The following is a 7,681-nucleotide window of genomic DNA, read 5'->3' as shown; positions in this document are numbered from 1 at the left end:
TCATCACCATTGCATTTATTCCACCCCAAATTCTCTATTGCAAATATGCTATATGAATAATGATATTGTATTTCAGATATATTAAACATACATATAAAAACCAGTCAAATATTCCAAAGGATTTTTAGAGTGCTGACGTTAACTTTGTGACCTGTGGACCATGGTAAAAAAGTGCCTGTGGAGTTTTGTCTTCAAACTGTGTTTCTAATGCAATTCCTCGGCCACTGAAATTTTTATAACTTTCCAACTCCAAAGAGATAAAAAACTACAGCCATACACTGACATACATAGTAGGAAATAAAACAAGAGCCAAAACAAACTTTAAGGTTTGAGCTAGTGTCAAGTTCAAATATGACCAAAAGTAGGTAGCAGATACTGAAGTAACTGGCCATTTAAGTTATTGCAATAAGTTATCTGGGTATTAAACCAGTTACATTGATTTAATCAGGTAGGTAGAAAAATCAGTGGTCTCAAGATATTTCTCTGCTATAGTAATTCAAATCCACTTTCTTCAAAAGACTCCATACCAGAATTAAAGAATGTGTATTGTATTACATTGTAACAACCCAGCAACTTAAATGCCAGCAATACAGCAGTTTGTAAGACCTAATGAATATTATTATTTCATTATCTGGTTTCAATATTTTTATTTAATTACAATAAGCTTTTGTATTTACTTTTGCCTTGAATACTCTTCTTACCTGGATTTAGATTCATTTTTATCCATGAAACAAAATATAATAACTTAGACAGTGCTGTGGAGATTAATAGTTAAACAGCAAGAATAAACAAGGGAATAATATTTACTCTTTTTAGCAGAGTAACTAAATATGAAATAAAATAGTGAAATAAAGTTTAAATTTAATTTTAAATAATTTAATTTAATAAAGTGTTCAAAGAACAAATCAATGATGCCTTAAGCACCTGCTATTGAGAGGAGTTGCCTCATCAGTTCTTAGGAATTAAAAAAATGCAAATAATTTTATAAAACAATAGCATGTGCAAGTGTAACATTTGCATCCACGTTTTCTGTGTGGATAAAATGTCTCACTGCTTGATCATTTTAGCAAAAAATATCTGGAATGCATTGCATTTTCCACATCCTACCTTTGCAAAGAAAAGGCTTAGGTTCAATTGGTCTTGAAATGATCTCTGGACCTGGAATAAGAGAGGAAAAAAAAAAGTGTTTAGTAGTCAAACTGAAAGAATAATGACCCCCTAAGTGAATAAAAAAATCTGGAGGCATATTAATTAAAAAAAAAAAAAGTTGAAATTAGAAATCTGGGCAGTCCTAAAAGCTTCTTCAGATCCCTTCTACAATGGAGACTAAAACTGCCACCACATGGATCCAAATATTTAGGTCTCCAAATACCAACTGTTACAACATATAATTAAAGTCAGTTTATAGCCTTTAATCAACTGAATCAAGTAAGCTAGTGAGATGAGATAAATTGCTACTGTATTTATTTATGGCACATAGCCAATATAGCTAAAATAAGGATATAGCCTTACCTGAATAGTTTATTGGCAATTGCAAGTATTGTGCCTATCCAAATTACATTTCTCTCAGTGTTTGTAAGAAACTTGTCTATTCAGTGTAATAAAGTCAGGAAGAATTACATTTCTGTCAATTTGGGTACTACAAGAATGAAATTAACCTTTTCTATGTATTTCTAGTATTTTTTCTGTGACACGACACAGAGAACGAGGCATGATCACAACTCCACAGACTGTGTGCAGTTGAAAAACAATTGTTACATTTTATTCTCCTTTTCCTTCTACCATTGCCTCATGTTCCAAAAAGCTGAACTGACTGAAGTATGACATATATGTTTAATCGATAAAATAGCTATTTTTCTAAACCAATCAAGGAGAAATATCTAATTTATCTTAGCTAGTTATTAATAATTTGCATTATCTCATAAAAAAATCCAAATACAACTGGGCTCCATCATGATTTAATGTTTATAAGGACAGTAGAGAATTCTACCAAGGATGACAAAAAAGAGCCAGGGTAATGAAGAGGAAAAAATGCCATGGTGTATCTTGAAGGGCTGTAAGAACTGCAAGAACCATCCTAAAGAGAAGAGTCAATATATCTGATTGATAACTTTAATAATTCTGAAGACTATATAAAAGTCACAAATGTAACAACTAAGTTAGATACATTATTTTGTATTTACCTCCAGTTTCTATTTAAATAGAGAGTCCAGGTTCCTCACATCCTGAGTAACAGGGTAAATTACAAATGATGAACAGATCTCGTTTTGTAGAGATACTAAGACTGCAAATACTTTATTCTCTGTTGTATCTCTGTGATTAGTAATGTCATCTCTATAGATTTATTTCATTTATGTAGAACTCTGTGGAATTAAACTATCTAGGAATTCTTTATTACTTCGTGTCATCAGAGAATTTTCAAAATTGCAAATTGCAATCCTGTTTGTGAGTTGATTTCAAAGGTGAAGTTCTGGCCCAACGGAAAATCTGATTCTCTAGAATAGCATCATCCGTACCATCCTTTTATTCAGCCATTGTAATCACCGTTGTCATCCGTTCTGTCCTCCAGCAGCGCAGTCACAGACAGCTTTTCTTAGGCAGATCTTTATAAGTTGAGTTGAAAGCAATTTAATTTCGGCAAAATGGCTGCTTTCATTGTATACAGGACACCGAACCTCTTGTGTAGGACCTTTTCACCATGTTGTGATTGATTTTACATCTATTGAAAACAAGTCTGGTCTCTGCCATTTGTTTACCCTTGTATTCTCTCTTTATGCTTTGGTATGCATTTTTAATTAGATACACTCCAGTTCTTTCACCACTAGCTAACACTTTTATTTGGGAAGCAGTCTTTACTAGCCCTGCAAATATCCGCTGTTCTTTGCAATGTCAAGTCCTTTTCTCACCTTGCTTTGACTTGGTTATCACTTATATCACAAGTAATTCATCCATCTGTTAACTGCTCCAATTCACATTACTTGGCTTTATTTTAAAGATCTTAACAATGGTCAATGGTCTCATCTGGCAGCTGGTTTCTTGTAAAAAATGTGCCTTTCCCAAGTGACATTCTTGTGAGGATCAAAATATTCACTGAATGGGTTTTTATCTAGCAGTTTACAGGTCCCTCAGGCTCTCCATAGAACATATTGTATATACCCAGTGCTTTGGGCATGCCATGTGCAGCAATGTGGAGGACTTCACCTTCTTCAATTTTATTTCACTCTTCTCCAGCTTTCTGCCATGTTATCTTTACACATTGTTGGTTAATTCTTGTCAAGAAAAAGAAAAAAATAAAAAAGATACATACCATGCATCTACGTGATTGTTTAAGTTTGTATCCAGAGTGTGCCTTTAAAGCAAAACTCTCAAAGCAGTTTGGTGCTTTGGTTTGCTCCGTGAAGCAAACCAAAGTCTGGGAGTGCTGGAAGTAGCATTGGAAAATGGCAGAGCAGAAACATGCTTCAGACAATTTGGTTGCAAATGGGCATTCACCCGTGGGACATAAGTAGAGCTACCCAAAATAAAAAATGCTAACAGAAACGTATCATGTGTATTTAGCCCCACACATTTACTCCTTCTAGTCTGCACTACTCCCTAACACAGACATAACCACAGAAATAATTGAAATTATCTTTGTTGGTTGGCTCTCACTACCTGAAATTGATGAAAAAAATTATGCCAATTACACAGCACTTCTATAAAAGTAATGTTTCAGCCCAATCAGAAGTATCTTAAGTACTAAAGGAAGTATAAAATTAGATTTTATTGTGTCAAAATAAAGGGAAAATCTCCCACTGAATAAAGGGTGGGGGGAAAAGAAGGCGTAGTATTCCACAGCAATCCAGAAAAAAAACACAGTATGTCCACTTTACATATCACCTTTCTCTTAATTTACAGTTTTCAATTTACAGTCTTCTACACAGTTATTTAAATAAACTGTCTCTCACAGAGTAGCACCTTTGCAATTGCCAGGGACACAAACCCACTTCTCTGTTTCCTCATAAAAATTTTCCATAGACACCCCCAACACAAGCATTTCCAGCAAGACTGATTTTTTTCTTGGCCTTATCTTCTCCAGATGGTTTGTAGATAGTTCTCACAGCTCAGCCATCACTTTAAATAGTCTTAAAAAAGACAAAAGTCCAGTTTCCTTTAGGACTGCATGTGAAACTTGTGGCTGGTGAAATTCCCAATATAAACAACATCTTTTGGCACCAACTGGAGGGGGGCTGGGGCTGTGTTTATGGCTCACTGTAAGGAATGTTTGCTTTTTTAATATCCTCTCCCTTCTTAACTGGGATGGATTATATCCAAATACATTGTTACCATTCTTCTCACTCAAACTGACTTTATGCTTGTCATACTTTAATGGGCAGGTCTGTAATCTGAAAGAGATGCAAATAGTTTTGTTTGCAGGTTTTCAATAATCATATGTTTCATGATTAATGAAGCCTCTTTCAAGCCTCTAACAGCCTTCTGCAGCTGATTGTAGAATTGTTGAAGAGTCTAAAAAAAGTAATCTCACTCATATACTATCTTTAACTAATCCTGTAAAATTTTATTCATTGTTTGTGACAAGCCTTGCTATTACTCTGCATGCAGCAAGGAGTTGATCAAGCATTGTACAAGCTGTTGGGGATGTCACAGAGGTCACCATCAGCACTTCCAACAGAGTGAGTGCTTGCCAAGGATAACAGAAGAAACCATTTCCCCATTTACAGGTTTGCCAAGACAGAGTTCCAGTCCATTCCCAGGGTGAAAGGCTGCAGTTTTAAACACTATTATTCCTTCATTACTTTTTCAGTGTATAAATACCAAACATAATTCTAAATTAATCAATAAATAAAATAGTGTGATTCTGTCTCTATTACCCTCTCACAAAGAGGATGTCAGCTCTTGTACCCCTTGATGTATATTCATTCCCCATGCTCTGTTCTACATGTTTAAACATAGAAAACAAAAATATTCGCAAGCCATTTTTTTCGTCAACCCACAGTGCATCAGGTATTCTAACACCAAATTTTCTGAAACTGTATCTTCTGTTAGGTTTGTTCAGGGGTTTTGGTGTTGATGATTCTATTTTTTAATATTATAAATATTAATAGTATATCAGCATTCTCAGTCCTGGAGAATTCCTCCTGTCCTAGCACAAACAGCACTCTCTACCTATATGATTCGCCAAAAAATTGTGTCCAATCTCTCAGTGTATTCTTCACATTCTACACGCCAATCTTAAATTTTGCCACTTAGCCATGTAAAATCGAATTATTTAATTACAGAGCTTCAACAATATTGCTGCTTTAATCCAATCATGAACAGAGTTGAAGGGAAAATTGCATACCAGGAGTTAGGAAAAAATGATGTGATCTCTTAGCAAGTCTGATCTCTGTTGATCACTTCACTACAAACAAGGATAGGTTAGCGTGGGGAAACCAGGAAAAATGTAAGGGTCCAATCAAAGCTAGTATTTACCACTTACAACAGCCACCCAAATAATAAAAAAGGGAACAAACCCTGAACATTTTCTTGCACTGCATTACTGAAAATCGATTAAAAAATCGTCTATAGATTAGCACTGGTTAGACCAAAACAATGAGGGATTTGGTGGCATGTGAAAGAGTGCCCTTCAGATAAAATGACAATTTGGAAGTGTTTAACAACATATGGTCTCTTTTCTTTGACATATACGATTAAGAATATATCTTTTTTATATAAAAATATAAAATACCATCTGTCATAAGTTCCAACCATGATACTGCTTTTATATATCCAATTAATTCACTATACTTTCTAGTGTAAATATTTCTCCTATTTTCTCATTTTTTCTTTCTCCGTAACTATATTTATTTATAAAATTTCAATAAATGTATATATTTAAAAAGTCAATACTATGACTTGAAATGTAATTAGGAATAACAATGAAAGTCTGTTTCACTTTGTGTTTCAAAGAAGGGCCAAAACTTCGAATGGTTTGAAATGCCATTCCTCATTTAAGTCAGTGGGTATAGGCATATTATAAAGATTTAACTATGTTGTTCTTCCTTATCATACACATTACAGAAAATGCTCACTTTTCACAAATAAATATTTGTGTTTCTTTCTTTTTTTCAGAAATGCAGGGTACCTAAACAACACATGAATGCAGAGTGAGAACCCAAATATAATGGGTATTTCTCCTTAAGGTGTCAGAATTCCAGAGAACATGGAGGAATAAATGGATTGCTCTCAAAATCATGGTACAAACCAGCAAAATACATAACGCATTTCAATTCACGGAATTAATACTTCACCTCATTAATTTAATCCAGAGGAAAAATCTTTGACCACATAATTATTATTATAATGACTTCTGAGAACATTAAGATGTGCACAAGTCTCAAAATACAGTCTCAAGATTATAGGAGCTAAGTTTTGCCAGGTTAAAACAGGAAGGACCATAACAGCCTGTTTGAAGCTAGGTGCAAGAGTTCTGTTTGAGACAAACATACTCAGATTGACATATAGACACATATAGGTTTTACTCTTTGTTTCTGAGTAATGGGCTGTGGGTGCAGCAATAAATTACACTAATACATTTTGCATTAGTAACGTGAGAAAGAAACTACTGACCCACAATTGAAACCACATTTTAAACCTTTAGCCTTTTCAGAAATCTTTTGGAAATTTTAACTCTTGAGATTCCCTCAGCCTAGCAAAGATCTGAAAACAAAACGGAAGAGAAAATTATCTTGCTTTTCAAAACCGTTGTCCTTCTTAAAAAACAGAATACCATATAAGGGTAATTCCCTTTTCCTTCCTTTGGATTAATTTTATACTTCATGGTATAAAAAACTAAGTGTTTAAGTGTTGTGGAAGTGGTGACTATATCTGTCTGAGATAATTCTCATGTAATTTATAACTTACTACCTTTTCACCTGCTTCCATGTAGCTGGTCTGTGAGCAGAAAATGTTGATCATCTTCCAATATTACATCCTCAGTCTTTGAAGGAGCTTTCACATAAACCATGAGGTTCTTCGTCAGCATGGCAGAAACCCTCTAGAGAGTCCTAATAAATTGCTTGTGTGGGTTCATAAGGTGTCCCAATATTTCTAAAATACTTGCAGTATTTCAGTAACTACATATAAATCAACTTCTGAAAATTTTTATTCTGTTAGCCATAAGAAGTTCATAAGGGGCACTGAGATCCACAACTTGCACACATGCAATGTAATGTAATGGTAATGTACTCCCTTGGCCTTGTGCTTTCCTATTTTAATTTTCAAAAGAGCTTTTTGCTCCACTTAATATATGGGTAATAGAAATTTGCTTCTCTGTTTACATCAGAAAAGTTTGCATCATTCATCAGCGTGCATACTTTCATGTTATTATCTCCCTACTATTTTTGCTTGGCCAAGACTTTCACGCTTGTGCTGGTTTTATACAAGATGGTCACTCATATTTCTCTTCTCGAAATCCTCGTATTTTTTGTTATACTGTTTTTCAGAGACGTGCATGTGATGCTGTTCCTATTACAGTAATCATTCTTTTATTGATGACTCATCTGTTGGTTCTTCTGCCATCCTATCGTGTCGTTGTTCCATCCCCGGCGCCACTGGGCTGCCAAGGGACAGGGCTCTCCCACAGCACTTTTCAGCAGAGCAGTTTACGGCCTCCGCCCCGGCCCGTTCCGCTCGCAGGCCG

Source organism: Zosterops lateralis (genome assembly GCF_965231275.1).
Source record: "Zosterops lateralis genome assembly, chromosome: 7".
NCBI lineage: Eukaryota > Metazoa > Chordata > Aves > Passeriformes > Zosteropidae > Zosterops > Zosterops lateralis.
This window is presented reverse-complemented; position numbering follows the sequence as displayed.